At 38.1% G+C, this 20923-nt stretch overlaps 1 protein-coding gene across 3 annotated transcripts in view; it reads left to right on the top strand.

Moving 5' to 3' along the window:
• Oxr1 (oxidation resistance 1) overlaps positions 1-20923 on the top strand; it is a 200000-nt gene that overhangs the window by 49987 nt on the left and 129090 nt on the right. The window contains exon 1 of one of the 3 annotated variants that reach the window (XM_042672917.1): positions 3764-4017. The exons of the other annotated variants lie outside the window; for them this stretch is intronic. The gene's annotated coding sequence lies outside the window, so the exon portion shown is untranslated. Of the gene's footprint in view, positions 1-3763; positions 4018-20923 lie in introns of those variants that run through there. 3 annotated transcript variants of the gene reach the window in all.

Below are 20923 nucleotides of genomic sequence, written 5' to 3'. Positions count from 1 at the left end.
CTAATAGTTTCAACTTTAGTTACCACCTAGATAATCTTCTCAAAAATAATTTGTTCCTACGATGAAAATACACAAACCTTCCTACCATGCGTGCCACCTTCTCTGTTCGAAGGGCTAGTCTGGCACTGGGCTAACGTTCTGTCACTCAAGTCACAGCTCTATTTCCAGCTATTTTGGTAGTTAATTGGAGATAAGAGTATCATGGGGGAAACAACACTCGATAGGAAATGTACTCATCTTACTCATGTAACTAACCCTTCTGTACACTATTTTTACAATAAAAAATTAAAAATGCAAAAACAAAGAGTCTTGTGGCTTTTTCTTGCCTGGGCTGGCTTTGAACCACTATCTTCAGGTCTCAGCTTTGTGAGTAGCTAGGATTACAGGCATGAGCCACCAGCACCTCGCACCTAGCAGTGCCACCTCCTTCTTTATTGTTAACTTGGACTGCTCACTTCACAATGGCCCTGAAATTCTTGACTCTGTCTTCGTTTGCCTGACCCCAGCATGTCTATTTTGGGTCTAGGATTTTTTTTTTTATTAACTGTGAGTTACTGGCTTACTCTAGGCCCCATTTCTTTCTTACTCTTTGGTTTTTGTTATAATTTTCTATTGATATGACTGTGCTTATTTATAACAGTGACCACATAGAACTCATTCCTTTCTTCTTAAAATTCTCTGCTTGCTACTCTTCGATACTTAAAGCTCTTCTCCTTTGACTTAGGTCCAACTTCTGGCTCTCCTGTGTGTCTTTTTATCTTACCTGAAGTCCAGGATTCGTCCTGGCTTTTCCCCTTTTAGGATTGCCTAATGCTGTAGTTAAACAGATGAGCAGAAAAGTGCAGGCCAAGACAGAAAAAGAGGATGCCTGTCTTTACAAGGAAGTATATTGAAAAGCTGGCAGCTGAACTTAGACAGCACTATTGTCTGATAAAATGAGCCTAAATGTTGGATCAATCACTTGGTAGTTTTGTGACCTGAGGCAAAATACTCTACTTCCCTATGCCTGTGTTTCTTCACTGGCTTAAAACAAGACATATATGTCTCAAAATTATGGTAAATATTAGATTTTAAGAATCCATGTAAAAGTTTGACTTTGTCTACCAAATCAAATGTTGATTATTGTGTTAACTAGCCAGTCATCATGATATTTGATGATTTAGCTAACACCTAAAGTTAAATGGTATGTCTGAATGATAATTTACTGCCTTATAAGTTCTGGAAGATTGTTGAGCAGATCTAACTTCCTTTACATAATGAGTGTCACATCATCTTTATGTTGCATCCTCTTCTGTAAATGAGATAAGAAGGAAAATTGTTAATAATAAAATCGTTTTGAGTTTCTTATTTCAGACATTGCTGAAAGGCTACCTAAAGGTTGTGGGGATCTGGAAAACAACACCATGACTGGAGGACAGATATTAGAAAAACTTCTTTTAAAGCCAGGCTGCCACATTAAACAGCTTGTCACCTAGCTAATTCTGTAATTGCAATATTTGGGTCAAGAGGGAAGGGGAAGGAAGAGGGATAAATTTGATTTTGTTTATCCATTCAAAATATGGAAGAAAAAAAGCTCTTTAGTTGTGGATATTTCTTCCACAAATTATAAATAAAGACATGCACACACATACACAAATATGTGATATCTGTTTATTTCAGATACTACCAAACAGTGAAATCAAGCTATATTCATCCTTGAGTGACATAGCATAATGTCTTCAAAGATAAGGTAAAGGACAGTCAAGATTTACTAAGACTTCATTCCGTGAATGACCCAACAGGACACCTTTATATGCCCCATGCCCCATCTGCTTCCCTGCTCATAAGAACTGCATGAGTAGCTACTGCTTTATTCCTTCCCTGTAGAGAGATGAGACTGGTTAAGGAGCTTGACCAAAGCTACATGGCCGTGAGCAGGAACAGGCTTTAAACTCAGACTATGTTCTGCTCCCACTTCTGAAAATCACTCTGCTATATATACTTGATCTGATCAAATGGAGCCTTCATGGCCTGGTTAGATTTTCAGTTTGGGGGAGCAATCATTGTTTCGAACTCCAGAAATTATACTGGTGGCAGCCCAAATGATGTTCATTTCCAAACTCACAGCAAAAGAAGCACGTGCATTCTGACTCACTAGGCTCTTCTAGCCAGCTGCACAAAATTGTTATCCATGATTTAGGTTGAAAAACTTAAACTGGCTGCCAGCCCCTCTGTGCATGAGGGATTGACTAATAGCTGTGACTCTAGCTGCATAGAACTATAGATAAAGTAATTTAAATAATGTTCTTGAACGCATCATGTTTCTCTTTTCCATTTAACCATTTTTTAAGTGTACAGTTCACTAGTCATAAGTATATTCATATTGCTCTGAAAGAAATCTCCAGAACTTTTTCAATTTTGGAGCTCTGTAACTCTGTAACTATTGAAGTTGTGTTTTGGTAGTCACCCATCTAACATTTGTTTCAATGAATTTAACTACTTAAGATACAATAGAAAAGTGAAATCACACAGTATTTGCCCTTGAGTGGCAAGCATAGTTTACTTAGCATAATGTTTTCAGGGATAATCCATGCTGTAGCATGTTTTTTCTTAAGGTTGAAAGATATTCTAGTGTATTTTATGTATTCAGTATTTTGTATAGAAACTATTTTTTTGAGGGGGAGAACATATACATTTATGGATTTGTGTGTGTGTCTGTTTGTCTGTGTGTCTGTGTCTGTGTATACCAGTACTGGGTCTTGAACTCAGACCTTTTGTGCTCTCCCTTGGGTTCTTTGCTCAAGGCTGGTACTCTACCACTTGAGCCACACCTCCGTTTCTGGTTCTTTCCTGAGTAATCGGGGATAAAAGACTTACGGATTATTCTACCCATGATCCCCAGATTTCAGCCTCTTAAGTAGCTAGGATTATAACTCAAATAACCATCAGTAGATGAATTGGTAGATATTTGGGTTGATTCTGCCTCTTGACTTATGAATTTGGGTGTACAAATATCTCTTTGAAATTCTGCTTTCCAGTTGTCTGTATATGCAACTATTTGTGGAATTCCTGAGTCTTCTGGCAGTTGAAGTTTTGATTTCCTGAGGAAACTCCATGCTGCTGTTCATTACCTCCTCAAGGTTGCATCATTTTACATTTCCATCAGCAGTGCATAGGGTTGCAGTTTCTCCACACCCTCACCAACTCTTGTGTTTAAAGCACAGTGTCTTTTTTGTATTTTTGTTGTAGACTGGTACTGGAACTCTGGATTTGACATTCTGCCACCGGAGCCACACCTCCAGCCCTGAAATAATATGTTTTTAATGTAGAAAATATAAAATGGCTTAAGCTAATACTTGGTGAGGAACAAAGTGGGACTGATATTAAATGCCCTTCAGCCCTCAAAAAGTGTTTGATTTTTTTTGTTTGTTTGTTTGTTCTGATCCTGGGGCTTGGACTCAGGGCCTGCGCATTGTCTCTGCACTGATTATCTACCACTTGAGTTATAACTCCAGGTCTAGCTTTTTGGTGATTAATTGTAGACTAGAGTCTCATGGACTGCCCTACCCAGGCTGGCTTTGAACTGGGATCCTCAGATTTTAGTCACCTGAGTAGCTAGAATTACAGGCATGAGTCACAGGCACCGGGTCACCGGGTTAAAATGTGTTTAATGTTAAAGCTAAATATTTCCCTGAACATTCCTTGAGTAAATGAATAACTTGCCCTTTCAAACCTAAAACGCGTATTTGTATTTGTTTCTTCAGTCCTTTAGCTACCACTGTCTTACCCAGGATTCAAAGCTTCTTAAAATTAGTTAGAGGGAGACAAGTGAGAAAGTGTAGACTTCTCACTTCAACATGCTGCTAAAGATGGAGAAAACAGGGTGCTATTCAGAGATACCCTGTACTTAGACACTTAGAATTCAGGATGGAAATAAACCCAGTGCTACAGCAAGAATATTTGAAAGCAAGGTCGACAAGCGACTGTGGCAGAAGTCTCAATTCCAAGAAATATGCTCTAAACCCAGGAAACTGAGAAGTAAGTTTCTAAAAGCATGTCTTTCCTTTTTCTTCATTTCTCATCTGCTTAGAATGTCAATCACTTGTTAGAGAAAGCTGACAAGTAGAACCAAATAATATAATGCAAACAACAGGTTGAGATGTTTATCTAGTGGTCCTTCTATGAAGACAGTTGGAGAACTTGCCAATCTATGGCTTCAAGAAAAATATACTAGTATGTGTGTTGTTGTGATATCTTGATTGCCTCATATCAGTTCTTTCAAAACCTTTCAAATGCCTATTTCTAGTACTGTTGTTTGACTTTTGTTATTTCTCTTTCCCTCATGGAAACTTCTAGAAGCAAATATCCTATATATGAAAGCAGATGAATTAAGTGAAATTATATTACATTTAATGTCACATTTATTTTCTTTGCATGCAACCACTATTCAGAGTCTCACAAGAATTACTCGTATGATAAAGGTGATTTAATATGCAATAGCTAGTAACTGGTAAATTGTCGAAAGCTGTCATGGACTAGAAAGTAAGCAAGACACACAGATTTCTTTTACTGGGCACATAATATAGACAAGTATTGATCAAATTCAGAGTCCCTTGCTTAAAGAGAAATAAAAATGATGATGACCTTTTAGCTGGCATAAAATGATGTGGATTTGGAGGAACAAGAGTTAATAATAAACTTAGAACATAGCCTTTGTTCTGAGAGGTGGCTGAAATAATAAGTCTGGGGACAGGGTTGTTGTATTTTTCCAACATCATTTCATGTCTAGGTTAGCTAGCATGATTACTAAATAGAGCTGTGCCTGCCAGTGTCAAGCACTGGTTGTAGTATTCAATAATGAACAACATAAAAGTAGGTTTATAAAGTAATTTTGTGACTGGGAATATGGCTTAGCTGTAGAGTGCTTGCCTAGCTTGCATCAAGCCCTGTATTCAGTTCCTCAATACTACATAAACTCAAAAAGCAAGAAGTAGTGCTAGGGCTCAAGTGGTACAGTGCTAGCCTTGAGCCAAAGAAACTCAAGGAGAGTACTCAGGCCTTGAGTTCAAACCCCAGGACTGGCAAAAACATAAAAAATTAAAAAATAAAAATAAAAGTAATTTTGTGCTTATGCTGGGGCTTGAACTCAGGGACTAGCTGCTGTCCATAGCTTTTTTTGTTGTTCAAAGCTGGAGCTCTTCCACTTGAGCCACAGATTCACTTTAAGCTTTTTGCTGGTTAGTTAACGAGTCTTATATACTCTTCTGTTTGAGCTGCCTTTGAACCATGATCCTTCGATCTCAGTCTCTTGGGTAGCTAGGACAGGGATTAGCCATGGGTTTTGGCAGCCTTTAAAATAATTCACATTGCCTTTGCTAATGTGAAAGAGGCTAACTCATTCTAGACTTTATAGGTAAAATTTAACAGAGATGAAGTTAAAGAACAATACCATATTTTATAACAAAGCCAATAGGCTTTATTAAAGAATCACCAAGCTGGGCGCTGCGGCTGATGCCCATAATCCTAGCTACTCAGGAGGCTGAAAGCTGAAGATTGCAGTTCAAAGCCAGTTCAGGCAGGAAAGTCTGTGAGACTCTTATCTCCAATAAACCACCAGAAAACCAGAAGTGGCGCTGTGACTCAAGTGGTAGAGTGCTTGTCTTGAGCTGAAGAGCTGAGGGACAGCGCCCAGAATTCAAGCCCCACAATGGACACACAAAAATAAAGAATCACCAATTTATAAAACATGAAATTTTGGAGAACTCCATAGTTCAAATGACCATAACAGAAATAGTAGTTTCTTAGAGAAAATAGAAAATAGAGAAGGAAGAGAGAAGATAAAGACCTTTGGCTTATCCTAGAGAGTTTTAGTAATAAAGCTATGTCTAGCCAATCATATCAGATTTTACTATTACTTCTGACTGCAGCAGAGTCTTACACCTATGAAATAAGGGATTGTAGCTACTAATACCATGGCCAGAAAGTTATGTGATTTTCTTTGTTATACTCATTTCCAATTGGAAATATACTTTTTCCCCCCCTATGGAGTTATACTGAGTTACGCCAAAGGACATATAATTTCACATAAAATTTCTTTGTTTTCTGTTGCTCATTATGGTTTTTTATTGTTATTATAAAGATGATATACAGAGGGGTTACAGTCACATAAGTCAGATAATGAGTACATTTTTTTGAGGAATGTCACCCCTTTCCTCACTCTCAGTTTTTCCCTCTCATCCCCCCGCCCCCCGCAAGTTATATAATTCATTTTCAATAGTTTCTAGAGAGTCCCACTCCTGCAATCGTTCACCCTTTGTCCTCTGTTTCTGTGGCCTTCTTACCCTCCCAAATAGCAAATGAGACAAAAAGGAAAGAAAACAAAAACAGCAACAAAGAAAAAAAACCTTTGTTTCCATTTCCTGAAGTTCGTTTTAATGATGAGATGCACATAGGTTTTGACAAACAAAATGATATTCTTTTGACTTTACTCCACACCTATAAACTCATCTACTGTGTCTTTTGGGGTTCCTTTCAGTTCCTCATATTCTTGTGTCAGGAGAGCCCTTTTCAGATCATCCCAGAGGTCTATTTACAATAGTTTACTAGTAGTCACTTACTAGGTACCTGTTTTCCAGGAAATAGCTCCACATTGCTTCTTCATCGTAGAAGAGTAACTCAGTGCACAATCTCTGTGTGTGTAGCCAGACATTCCTCTAGTTAATCTCCCTGAAGATTTTTGTTAGGTTTAACACGTGGGGTAGGTTCCCTTAGCCATTATGCTTGGCTCTCTCCCTAAGCCATACTGGGGTGGGCTGGAAGTTCAAGATACTAACCACTTCCTGCAAAGAAATTCTTTCAGCATTGTTCCTATCATTAGTACCATAACTTTTAGGGACATGATAGGCTAATATGGATCAAACTAATGTGAAAATTCTTAGAGTGCTTTTAGAGTATGGATATATTTGGCACCCAAACCACAGCTTTCAGCCAAATTAAAGCAAAATTCTATTTATATATCCTTTATACTTTTGTGATATAATGTCATTATGTTATTTTTAATTTATACTAACTGATTAAGTTTTTAGAGAAGGATTTGTCTTTTAAGTAAAAGACTCAAATTATTTATAATTAATTGTATAAGTTTTCTAAACTGAGTACTAATTAGAAAACTATAATTTTTCCTAATTTGTTTTCATAACTCATTATTTTTGTATAAAATAAAGTCACTTGGTTCCATTAACTCAAAACTTTAATAGATTGTTTCTCAAAAATTTACTCTCCTGTACAAACCTAACTTAAAACACTGAAAACTGTATTTGTACATAATCTATAATTTTTAACACACACCTTAAATGCCAGGTGGAACAAACCAGAAATGCAAAGATCTAATCTCAATAACCCTTCTAAAACTAATAAATTGAACTTACCAATGCAATAAGTTAGATTCTATGAAGCAGTTTAGGCATCTTAAAGGCTTGACAGGAAAGATTTCTTATAATAAAAGCTGGAATATTAAATGCAACTAGAAAGTTTGTTTTCTTTTTTCTACATTCAACTAAAATGACAAGAAAAGGATTTTCAAGAACCAGACACAATGGGAAGGGAAAACAAAGGAGGAGGCTACAATGCTTGATAAGAAATGTACTCACTATCTTGCCCATGTAATTGTACCCTTCTGTACAGTATTTTCACAATAAAAAATTAAAAAAAGAACCAGACACAAGTCAAAACGACCAAATAAGAAGATATCAGAAGCTGAAAAACAAATGCTTTAGTAGATCTAAGGAATCAAATGCTAGCAATGGAAAAATTGAGATGGAACAACTTCAGATTGCAGAACGTCTAAACTCAGTTTGCTATATTGACAATAGAAGAAAGTAAAAATAAAGGTAACATTAAAAAGTCTGTTTAGAGGGCTGGGAACTTAGCACAGTGGAAGAGCACGTGCCTAGCATGTGTAAGGCCCCGAGTTCAGTCCTCAGCACTAAAATAAATAAATAAATAAATAAATCTATTGAAAATGTACATTGACTCAGTAGATATGATCTAATTACTGACAAAAATTCTCCTGGAAGCTGGGAATGTGACTTAGTGGTAGAGTACTTGCTTGTCTAGCATGCATGAAGCTAATTTCAATTCCTCAGTACCACATGAACAGAAAAGTCCAGAAGTAGCACTGTGGTTCAAGTGGTAGAGTGCTAGCCTTGAGCAAAAGAAGCCCAGGGACAATGCCAAGGCCCTGAGTTCAGGCCTCAGGACTGGCAAAAAAAAAAAAAAATTATCCTAAGCTGGACACTTGTGACTCATTCCTGTAATCCTAGCTACTCAGAAGGCTACGATCTGAGGACTGTGGTTCAAAGCCTACCTGGGCAGGAAGTCTGTGAGACTCTTACCTCCAACTAACCACCAGAAAACCAGAAGTGGAGTTGTGGCTCAGAGTGGTAGTTCACTAGTCCTGAGCAAAAGAGCTCAGGAACAGTGCTCAAGTCCTTTCCTGAGTTCAAGCCCCACAACCACCACCACCAACAACAACAAATGATTCTCCTAGCATGGTGACTCAAGCCTATAATCCCAGCTACTTGAGACATGGAGTTTGGGAGGATCATAGAAGCAAGCCCTAACAAAATGTTAGTAAGACCTCATCTCATCAACCAACCTGAGTTTGGTGGCTAACCCCTGTAAAGTCACTTGTATAGGAAGCATAAGTAGAAGATGGTGATCTCAGGCTGGCCATGGACAACAGCAAATACTGAGAAATAAACTTAAAAAAAAATAAAAAAGTTCTGGGAGTGTGGCTTAAGTGGGAGAGCACTTGCCTAGTAAGTGTGAGTTCCTGAGGTCAAACTCAAATGTACCAATACATACATACATACATACATACATATATACATACATACAATAACATTTCTTAAGAACTAAAAAGTTTTGTAGTAAAGACTATGGTTAGTAAGCCTCTCTTCTCATCTGATGTTTTATTGTCTCACTCTTAAAAATGAAATGATACTGATGGAAAGAAACTTCAGATAGGAGAGCACTGTCCAATTCAGCTCAGAGAAAAAATAAATTCCTAGAAGGGCTAGAAGGGACAGAAAATATTCAAGAAGAAAGGAAACCTTCTAAGAACATCCTTGCTATTTTCTGCAGAATAAAATACATAATATCCATGAAACCAAACTAGGGAGATACTAAAAGGAATGATAAAAGAGGAAAAAAAGCTTTTAAGAAATTGAAGATATAATTGCATTAACACTGGGTAGGTTTTGATGCAAATCATCTTGATGGTAGAACAAGAAAATTCAACAAGAAAAAGATACAGAATCCATATTCAAATGGAAGATGTGGAGAGAATTCCCCCAAAGCATGATTCTGATAAGACATCTGTCATTGACACCAGTTTAGGATGGAGAAGGACGGAATAAAATTTTCAGTCCAGGTAAAGGGAGATTGGGAGTAGCACATGGGTATGTGTGTGTGTGCGGCATTTTTCTGTAATGGTGGTAAGCCTGAGTCTCATTGAGAATATGGAAGAGGCAAGCAGAGACATGAAAGTAAGGGAGTTAGCACTATAGGCCCCCTAGGTAAGTAGTGAACTCCATGAAGGGAAATGAGGCCTGCTGACAGAATGGATGGGCCTATGAGTTTAGATCGCTAATAGGGTGCTGCTAATATATGTGGTATCTTAGAAGCTTCTCCTTTGAATTGCAGAACTGCAGCTCTGAATGAAATGAAAAGTGATTTGGGATTTGAGTTAAGGATGGACAAAATCAGTCCCACATTTTGAAAGATGTGTTCTAGCTGGAATGTGGTGAATTGGCTGGTAGAGCAGCAAGAGTAGAAGCAGAGTGATTGCTTTGGACATTACAGTCACACTTCAGGTGAGAGATAAGACAGCCCAGAACTACCTAGTAATGATGGAGAAGCGGTTACATTGTGTATGTATTTTAAAGGCAGAGTCAAATGAATTTCCTTAAGGTTACTATATAGGTTGTGGAAAAGAGTAGAGAAAGTAAAAAACAAAAACAAAGAGTCAAAATATTTATTTATTTTTTATTGTAAAGCTACTGTACAGAAGGGTTACAGTTACATGCAAAAGGTAATGAGTCCATTTCCTATGGAGCATTGTTACACCCTCCTTTATTTTTCCCCTAACATCCCTTTCCTCCCCACCTCCCCAACTTCTCCCTCCCCTTCCCCCCCTTTCCCCCCCTGCAAAGTTGTAAAATTCGTTTTCAACGTACTGTCTTGTACATCTCATTGTTACATTTTTTTCTTATTTTTTTTTTGGGGGGGGGGGGTTCTGGTCGTGGGGCCTGAACTCTGGGCCTGGGCGCTGTCCCTCAGCTCTTCAGCTCAAGGCTAGCGCTCTACCACTTGAGCCACAGCGCCACTTCTGGCTTTTTTCTTTTTGCTTATGTGGTGCTGAGGAATCGAACCCAGGGCCTCAGGCATGCAAGGCAAGCGCTCTACCACTGAGCCACCTTCCCAGCCCCTGTTACATTTTTTTAAAAAAGAATTCCTCCAGTGTTTTCAAACTAAGAAAATAGTTATCTTCCAAACAAAGTGGGACAGGCTTGCAAAGAATTCAAGAGTTTATTTCTGAATAATGTTAAAGTCCTTGTGTGTGTTTGCTAGATTTTCAAATGGAGATCTTTTTGATGGGATGAATGTAGAACTTGGGGGGAGGGGTGTGCTGAGAACATTGTTCAGATTCTTTAATGTACAGGGAATACAGGAACTAGGGATGAGTTCACTAAAGGAAGAAGCATTGCTAGGTGGCCAAGCACTAAATAGCCTGTAGTCTCCAGTACTAGGGAGAAATAGACTGGGCAAAAGACAGAAAAGGAGCACTGAGTAGAGTAAGGAGAGCTAGGTTGATATGGCTTTGAGTCTGTGGAAGTCCTCCTTCAAAGGCCTTACTTGGTTAGTCAATGAGGAGGCAAGATCATCTGTGAAGATAATAGAGGAAGAGGTTTAACGAAACCTGTAGGAGTGGATTGAAATAGTCAGGAGAGTCGAAGAGTGATGGAAACCCGGAAGGAATAGTAGCGAAAGCATAGGTAGCAGAAGCCATGTGACCTCACACTCAGGCCTGTCTCTAGAAGCTTAATGACCACATCTGCAATTGCCTTAGGAAATACAAAAGAGCCTTAGTTGGTGTTGACATTTTAAGGTGGACTTTACTATTAAAGAATGTCCTCAAATAATAGCCTTCATTCCCAACAGCAGTCTAGATTTGTAACCTTCTGTGGGCTCCTATGAAGCTATCCACACAGGGTTGTGGCTGTGCCCAAATAAATTCTAAAACCTGGCTTTCCTTCTCTGTATCCCTTCTTTTTTTACTCTTATTCAAGGGAACATGAATACCTGAGCTGTTGAATGTATTATATTTTTGTGTCAGTACTGAGGCTTCAACTCGGGGCCTTGCATTTGTTAAGTAAGGGGTCTCTCCTTTGAGTCAGACTACCAGCTCTTTTTTGTGTTTGGTTATGTTTGAAATAGAATCTTTGCTTTATGTTCATCCTAGCCCAGGCTGTCAGCCTCTTATTTGTGCTTCCGTTTGTCAATGGGATGACAGGAACATGTTCTGTACTCATAGATTGGGATGACAAGCAGGTACCACTGAACACAGAAATTAATTGATGTGGGATCTTAGGATTTTTGTTTATGTCTGGGTGGGCTTCAGAGATCTGCCAATCTCTGCCATAAGAGTAACTAGGATTACAGTTTTGAGTCACTGCATCATATAACTGTCACTTTTTAGCCAAGTTAAACAAGGGAAAAAAAATACTCAAATGCCTGAGAACCAGAGAAGAGGAAGATAAAGATTTAGATAAGAAATGTATGCATTATCCTGCCCATGTAATTGTAACCCCTCTGTACAGTATGTTCACAAATAAAATTAAATTAAATTAAAAAAAAAAGAAATTACTCATATTGACTAACTTAGGAAGTTAAGGATAACTGAGAAAGTAAAGCCAAATGAATGATACTCAAAATAGAAACCAAAAATAAGAAAGCTGAGTGACGGTGTAGAAACCAGTCTATCTCAAAGAACTCATGAACTCTCCAGAATTTCCTTTACTGGAACTGCCATGTATTTAGTTGATAGAATATTATACCTCAGATTTAACCTCTTACTGGTTAAATAAGGAAAGGAAATATCTCTTGGTTCTTGGTGCTTTTTATTTATTTACAAGAAGTTTGTATAATCCTTTATTTACTTTTTTTGAGGGGGGATCCAGTGGTGGGGTCTGAACTCTAGGCCTGGGCGCTGTCCCTCAGCTCTTCAGCTCAAGGCTAGCGTTCTACCACTTGAGCCACAGTGCCATTTCCAGCTTTTTTCTTTTTGCTTATGTGGTGCTGAGGAATCAAACCCAGGGCCTCATGCATGCAAGGCAAGCACTCTACCACTGAGCCACCTTCCCAGCCCTCCTTTGTTTACCTTTAAGCCAAATAATTTCTTATCATGAGGTAGAAGTCAAAAGTTTCTTATCAAGACTTGTATATCTTAACTGTATGATTCTAGGCAGATTCCTGAATCTCTCACTGTTTGATGTTGTAATATTTAACTAAGAGTTGACACGACAGAGTATAATTGTGAATAAGTTACTGTTTAGCACTTCTCAATACAGCCAAGGTCGCAGTGCTGACAGGAACACAGCTAGGAACTTGAAATGCTGCCACTGATGCACAATCCATCTAGTTCTTCCAGGTCCCATGACTTACGTGCTTCCTATTTGGATAATTAAACAGCCAGAACTGAGTTTTCCTGTATCCCTGGATTGAAAGGTACATTTTTACAAAGAGGAGATATTTTGTGCTTTATTCATCTGAAGACATTTTTGTTTCCTTAGAAGATTCAGTGTCTTAACGGGAAATGTACTTGCAATGGTATTTATTTAGTGTGAAGTTAAGGAGACACCTGGGCACATTTTCTGACACACTGCTGCCCTCTGCTGCTTGATCCATACCATTCTTCCTTCGCCTGTACTCTCAAAACGAACAAAATTCTGTCATGCAGATTCAATCATTGTACTAAAATAGTCTTGAAAGTGACACACGTAACATGGTTGGTAAAAGAGTCAGGACCGCACCTACTAAAGTCACTGCTCCCTGATGGATGGTATTGACGCTATCTTATTAAATTGTAAATCAGATTATTCATCGTGCTACTTAGAAGCATTGAAGATGCAGCATGAAAATGAAGATCCCTGCACTGATGGAATTCATGTTTGTGGGAGCAAATAGCCCACATGTAGGAAAGAATATCAGCATACAAAATGATTGGAGATAATGATAGATGCAAGAATGGTAACAATGGTAAGTATTTAGGAGCCCTATCAGAACATAAACCATGAAGGCACTATTCAGAATGCATGTCATGACTGAGGATCATTTGATCTTCAAAACAGCTCTCAGATAGCTGCTTCACTTCATAGCTGAAATGATCCTAAGAGCTGAAAACCAGGAGCTGGAACTAAATCACTTATGTTTTCAGAAGTGTTTAGGATTCAGAAGGAAAGCCACTGCATTGAAGAAAACAAGCTAAAGTTTTCAAAGTCTAGGTCTAGGGGGACAGTAAGCACACTGGGGCCCTGGTAGTTCATGCCTATAATCCTAACAACTCAGAAGACTGAAATCTGAGAATCACAGTTCAAAGCCAGCCTGGACAGGAAAGTCTGCAAAACTATTATCTCCAGTCAACCACCAAAAGACCAGAAGTGCAGCTGTGACTGAGCACTACTCTTCAGCACAAAAGCTCAGGGATGGTGCCCAGGCCCTGAGTTCAAGCCCCAAGACCAGAAAAAAAAAAAAAAAAAAAACAAAGGCCTAGAGTGGAAGTGACTTGGGAATATCCAAATTATAGGAAAAACAAACGACTAATGTGGTAGAATTAAAGAAGCATACAGAAAAATTAACATATATTAGTAACTTGGATTTTATTCCATATTCTGGGAGGAATAATGAAAGGATTTTACTCAGAGGGGTGACCTACCTCATGGTAGAATTTCACTGGGGTTGCTGATAGGAAAAGAGCATAGGATAAGAACTGGCAAAGGGCAGCTGAAGTAGCTCTATGACATTCATTGATCTCTTCTTCAGGAGACCTAACATCCCTATTCCTTTAACTGTTTCTCACGACAGCCTGAAGTCTAGCTCCTTTCTGATTCTCCCTGAGCTTCCCTTGCTCCCTTACATACTGGTCCCAGCACTACATACGTGTTCTAAAACAGTAACCTCGCTTAATCACGTGTTATCCCATCTAATACATCCTGAGACGCTCATGAAGTGAGCTTAAGTCATGAATGGAGAGCCCTAACTATATTGGAGTTATACACATTCCTCAACTTTGGTCCTATGAGCTGTAGATATTAATGATGTCAATCGAGTAATATAAGCCAAATTTTTCATTACCTATATAAAAATGTGTATATCAGGGCTGGGAAGGTGGCTCAGTAGTAGAGCAATTGCCTTGCATGCAGGAGGCCTTGGGTTCCACTCCTCAGCACAACATAAGCAGAAAGAAATAAAAGCCGGAAGTGGCGCTGTGGCTCAAGTGGTAGAGTGCTAGCCTTGAGCTGAAGAGCTGAAGGACAGCACCCAGGCCCGGAGTTCAGGCCCCATGACTGACAAATAAATAAATAAATAAAAATAAATGTGTATATCAGAAAAGAAAAATGCTAGCTATTGATAACAGGGACCCAAATATGACTGGTGGCCATAAGTAAGTCCCCTAAATGTCACTAAATGATTATCCTTTGTCTTTTGGTTCTGTCATCCTTAGCACATGGCATCCCTATTTAAAATAGTATTTAGCACTCTAGCCTTATGTCTGCCATCTAAAAGGACTTATTTCCACTTGCACAACTTATGGACCTACACAAGCGTGGGAACTTTGACCTTCCAGTCAAAATACTTATTTCCTGTTTTGCAAAATGGAAACGAGCACACATTTAAGATTTAAGTGGGATAACATGCCAAATAGCAAAAATGACACCCAATATTTAATTATTGTTACTTATTGTGTAACACTCTCATTAGTTCTTGGTAAGGGTGGCTTGCTGAATTAGGAGCAGAACCCTCAACTTAGTCTTCAGTATTTTTAACATCATGGACCCAATCTATCAGCCACGTAGACACTAGTACTGAACCACATTATGCTTCCTAACCATTCCTGCCTCTTGTTCTATTGTCCTGGGGAGATTTCCCCTCTTGAGCCCTCTCATCTTCCTTCCTATTCTTTGTTTTGAAAGTTTTCTGTTGTCAAGCTAATCCAGATCTCTAGACTATACACATTCTTTGAACTCTGTAGTACACCAAATGTAACTTTCCTCTGAGCAGGTATGTTCACTTTGTTATTTGGCTACCTGCTTTCTTACTAGAATCTGATGCTGAGACTGAGAACAGGACAGCCAGAGACACTTTATATGACTATGCATGTTCATGGCCTCACCAAAGCAATTCATCACGGCTGTTTGTGGCTGAATTCTAACTTGAACTTTGCTCTACAGGTGAACTCCCTGACATTCAATGAGTCAGCTAGGAGGAATGTCCATTTTGCCTCATTTGCATAAAAGCGTCATATGCTATAATGAGCTCAGAACTGTTGTAGGTAATGAACTAATCTCGTTTTGATTTAACTAAGTGCTGCTAGGGAAACTCAGGTTTATGTCATTTTAAATGATTTCCCAGGGCTGAATACAGAGAGCAATGAGCTGGTTATCCTACCCAGCCTCGCTGAGCAGCTACCATATCCAAATTGTTTGATGGGCTGTGATTTTCTGTAAAGATGTAAACCAGGTAGAACTCCTGTTTGGAGTTCTAGCTGCTTCCTATCTGTCTTTTTACCTTCACTATGAATAGATTAAAAATTCCTTTGAAGAGCATATTTATATGAAAATAACCAAAATCTAGTTGGAAACTAAATAATAAGAGGATGGCAGCCAAAGTGGCAGGATGCACAGAATTGATGGTCTGAGGGATGGAGAACAGTGACTAAGAGTCAGAACTGAGCTCTCAAATGCTGACAGCAGAGTGGTCACAAATGAACCAGAACTGGACTTGCTGCCATTCAAAGGCGCTCAGTCTTTAAACCTCCAGGGACTATAGAGACAGCATATCACAGCCAGAAGAGGGGTTAGAAGGTGATGCTGAACCTGTAAAACACCTGCTTGGTCAAATGGGCATCTCATAATTAATTGTAGGAACTGTTGTCTTGCAAAACACCTGCCCATTGTGACAGACTTTTCAATGAAAGTTGTTGTTCTGGTTTAGTATAAAAACAATAGCAACAATGACAAAAAAAAACCAACTAAAGCTTTGTTCTTTAAATGCTAGCAATAACTTTAAAACTATAGACAAAAGTACCTTCCTGGTGAAGTCTTATGGATCATCAGGTTGCAAGTGTTGCTTTGCAATTATGACTGAAATAAACAGAAAAACATGCACAGACACCTCTTTTGCTTTACTAACAACTAGTGAATTGTTTTGTTTTGTTTTGGGTCCAGTCGTGGGGCCTGAACTTTGGGCCTGGGCGCTGTCCCTCAGCTCTTCAGCTCAAGGCTAGCGCTCTACCACTTGAGCCACAGCACCACTTCCGGCTTTTTTCTTTTTGCTTATGTAGTGCTGAGGAATGGAACCCAGGGCCTCATGCATGCAAGGCAAGCGCTCTCCCACTGAGCCACCTTCCCAGCCCCACAGCTAGTGAATTGTTATATTCTATGTTCAGATAGAGGCTTTGTTTCTTTTTAAGACTGCTAAACTAGAATTCCTGAGATAAGACAGCAAGAGGGGCAGCATTTACCTTGTTCTTATTGGCACTTTTATGCGTGTGCGATAATGTTGGAAATGGCCCTGTCCTGCTTGCTTGTAAAGGATCCCACAGGCATCAGAGAGATGTGATGTAGCCAGTAAAGATGGCAAATAAAACTCCTAGAGCAGTATTCAAATTCCTAATAAGCTGGTGAAATTGGAATTTGGTACACACTTGAGGGTTTTTAGAACTGACATCTGTGGCAATAGGTTATTAAAGACTCATATCAGAGGAGACTAGTTAATTGAACCCTTCTAAAAGAGGGTGTAGAATAAGAGCTTATGTTTTTAAGAAATAAATGATTTGTTTCCATCTTTTGCATTGTCTTTCTGTATGTCTCTCTCCGTTTTTCTGCTTCTTCTCTTTCTGCATGTCTCGCTATCTCTCTTCCTTTTTTCTCCCTTTTTTTTGTTTTTGTTTTGCTTTGTTTGAAACTTCTTGCCAGTACTAGGGTTAGAACTCAAGGCCTGGGCACTGCCCCTAGGCTTCTTTACTCAAGGCTGACAAACCTTTACTTGAGCCACAGCTCTGCTTCTGGCTTTTTGTGGTCAATTGGAGATAAGAGTCTCATGGGCTTTCCTGCTTGGCCTGACTTCAAACTGTTATCATCATATCTCAACCTCTTGGCTAACTAGGATTACAGGTATGAGCATCCAGCTTCTGGCTTCTTTTGTTGTTGTTTGTTTGTAACAATCATGCCAGGGCTCATGCATACTCTACCACTGAACTATACCACCAACGCCTAGCTTGTCATTTCAACTTACTTTATACTATTTTTTAAAATATAAATTTCAGCAGAGCTTTTGACTACCTCTGACCTTCTTTTATTCTATCCATTTAATTATTCAATTAATACTTACTGAGCACTTGTTAGTACCAGATATCAGGCTAGGTACTTGAGTGAGATCAGTCATGACAAAACATGATCCTTGTCCCCATAGATCTTAAATTCTAGAACTAATAATAATTACCCTGGTATCTCTGGACCATGGAAAAAGTGAAATTAAAGCAGTTTTTTAGGGCTTAAAGACTATATGTGCATATTATTGTTATGTTTGGGAATGAGGGAGTGGGCTCAAATGACTTTTGGACATGAACTACAGAGAAGAAAGGTTGTATTTATTGTTCTCATGAATTTGTATTGCATGTTCTCTATTGATCATTGAGACAATGGAACTAGTTAGATATTCTAGATGAGCAAATGGAAGCTTCAGTTACTCACTTTCAGTAGACTCATAGACCTTGTCCAATTGCTATTCCCCAAATCTGTAGTCATAGTTCATAGAGCCCTTCATGGTCTGGCTTCTACTTACCAGTCTATGTCCTCTCTTGCCAGATATCCCTTCATAATTCATGTATCAGCCACACTGCTTGCATTTAATTCCTTCCCATTTGCTAAGCATTCTCTCCCCAGTAGACCTTTTGAGTGTTCTGTTCTCCATCTGTCCTCCAAAGATTTGTCCAGTCTCTTCTTGTACATTACTTCCTCTGATGACCCTTCTCTGATTTCATCAAGGTTAAATCAGTGACTCTCACAAACTGTGTCGCATCCAACACTGTTTCTCCAGTGCTTAATGTTCACGGCCAATAAGGGTTTTCTGTTGGCAGATAAACAACTCAGTTAATCCATCTTTCAGAATGTGTAGATATTTGTATTTGTCTAACTCCAGAGCCATACTCCATTACCTCCATGCCTCCTGGTCATTACGGTTTGTTTCAACATTTCCCCTTTAGAGTTTCACATGAGGATCTCTCATCCTTGTCCAAACTTGAATTTATTTTTCTGGAAGAGTCTTGCCGTTTTGATATGGTAAGCCCCTAATTCGACTAGGCCAACTTGAATTGAGTTTCTTTCGGAATGTTTCTTGAATCTTCAAGATGACAGTTTAGTGACTGGATACATTTGTATTCAGCATGTTGAAATATTTTTCACTCATTGCTAACAAACTAGTACCTACTTAGTTCCTGTCAAGTGTTTTCTGGTGTTGTAGCATCTCTGTCACTACAGAATAGAAGGTATCTTCCTCCTACCCCAACCCCTGCTTTTGTTGTTGTTGTTCCTCTCTAGAACTCTTCTAGTTTGAGTCATTACTTACTAGCATCTGGCAGTTTCCCAATCCTGTTGTGAATGTCCTCTATTTACTCTGTAGAAACCAATCTGATGTGTTCACTGTGGTTTGATTCCTACCTTCAGAATTGCTTACTGCTTTGTCTTCTCTTGGCTAAGTACAGATCTTGTATCTGGGTGGACACTGTCTTCAGCTGTCTTATATATATGAATAACTGGGACTTTCTTGAACAGAGCACTTGATAGTAAAAATCATTAGCTAAAAGGGAATTGTTAAAGATCATTAGCAGCACCGTCCAGTTCATCTGCCATATTGGTTTGGCTCAGCATGTGTCAACATGACCCAGTTATTTTCATTTCTCATTTACAGTAGAAATTCAAGTTTGGGAAATGGATCTCCTAGAAATAGAAAGTACAAGAATAGCGTGATTACTAGAGGCTGTTGAGCACAGGAAGAGAGAAGATTGGTCAATGACTACACTGATATTGGAAAGGGAATACAGTTAGAGTGAAACAGGAAAAATCAGTCCTCTATATTATATTGCATAGTGTGATGACTATGGTCAACAGTATTTATTAAATATTTCAAAGTAACTTGATGTCTTTTGAATGTTTCCACTATAAAGAACCTATAAATATATCAAATATATGTAGTAAATGCTTTGATTTGATCATTCTGTAATATATGCATTTATTGAAACATAACAGTATACCCCTTAAATATGTACAATTATTGTTATTAAATGTATGTATTACTATTAAATGTATGTATTATTAAATATATGTACAATAATTATTATTAAAATAAAAGTAAAGCAACAAAAAAGAGAACATTGGGAATTCCTAGAATAGCAAATTAGAAACTTCAGTGGCAAGAAAAATATACTGGAATTTTTTATTTTGCAACCTTGGCTGTTACCACATAAGATTTTCTCACAGCCTTTCGCTAGTCAAACCTGCTGGTGTGTGTGGCTTCATTTGGCTCTCACAACTTATTGGACTCTTTTATAGATGGGATAAAAGAGGCTTGGAAAAGTCAATTTTCTTCCTCTAAGGATCATATGGAAGTAGCAGGAAAGAATATCTGACATTGTTCATATGCTTAATCCATTGAATTATCTCATCACTAACTGGCTTTTGTTTATATTCCATCTTGCTTTTACAGAACCTGTCCTCTAATTAATGCCAGCTACTTTGTTTAAGACAAGATCTTAGCCAGTAGAATGTTCCTTAGTTGTGAGCTTTCCTAGAGTAATAAGCCTTTAAATCCTCATATATAAGCTTAGAAAAACGCATTTAACCAGAATATGAACACAATTTTGCTGAACTGAATTTTCAGATCTAAAGATAACTGAGAAAAACACATTAAAATGGAGAATTCTAATTATTACTCTGTACTTCAGTTTCCCTATGTAGGATTTTAACTACTTAGAAGGTAGTGAATGAAAGAACAGAAAGTAAAACTTTAACAAAGCCAACAACTATAATTGCCAACAATATGTAAATATTTAATCCAGTCATAAATAGAACATGAACCAAAGAGAGATTATCATAAATGTTGGTGTTAATGGCTCAGTTGTGTAGGCTGTGTATGTCTGTGTTTATTTAACTTCTAATTTTTTAGCACTTTCTAAAAATAATTAGGCAATCCAGCTTTTCTTTAAGTACATGATGGTAAGAGCTCAGAAAGTGGTTATTATTTGTATTATCTGAAATTACATGAGTGATCTACATATATCCACATTTATCCTATGAGGCATAAAATTATTCATGAAAGTCTGGAGTTTATTTTAATTTTGATTTATGTTTAATATTTTGTGTTGGGCGAACCAATGGACTTGACTGCAAAATAAATTTTAAAAGGTTTTTAACTTCATATAACATAACTATATTAATTGTGGTAATGATTAATGGTTATAATTAGTGACTCTAATGCTTTCAGAAAGCATAAAGTATAAAAAATAAAGCTCATGAAGAGAACTACTACTACTTTTGAAATCTGTAGTATTTGTTCTACATAGTCCAGATGGAATATATTCAGGATGAAATCTTGGTATGAATTT

The sequence above is a fragment of the Dipodomys spectabilis genome, unplaced genomic scaffold (genome assembly GCF_019054845.1).
Source record: "Dipodomys spectabilis isolate Male_0828 unplaced genomic scaffold, ASM1905484v1 ptg000783l, whole genome shotgun sequence".
Taxonomy (NCBI): Eukaryota; Metazoa; Chordata; class Mammalia; order Rodentia; family Heteromyidae; genus Dipodomys; species Dipodomys spectabilis.
The sequence above is the reverse complement of the archived record's forward strand: the minus strand, read 5'-3'. Positions and strand labels throughout refer to the sequence as shown.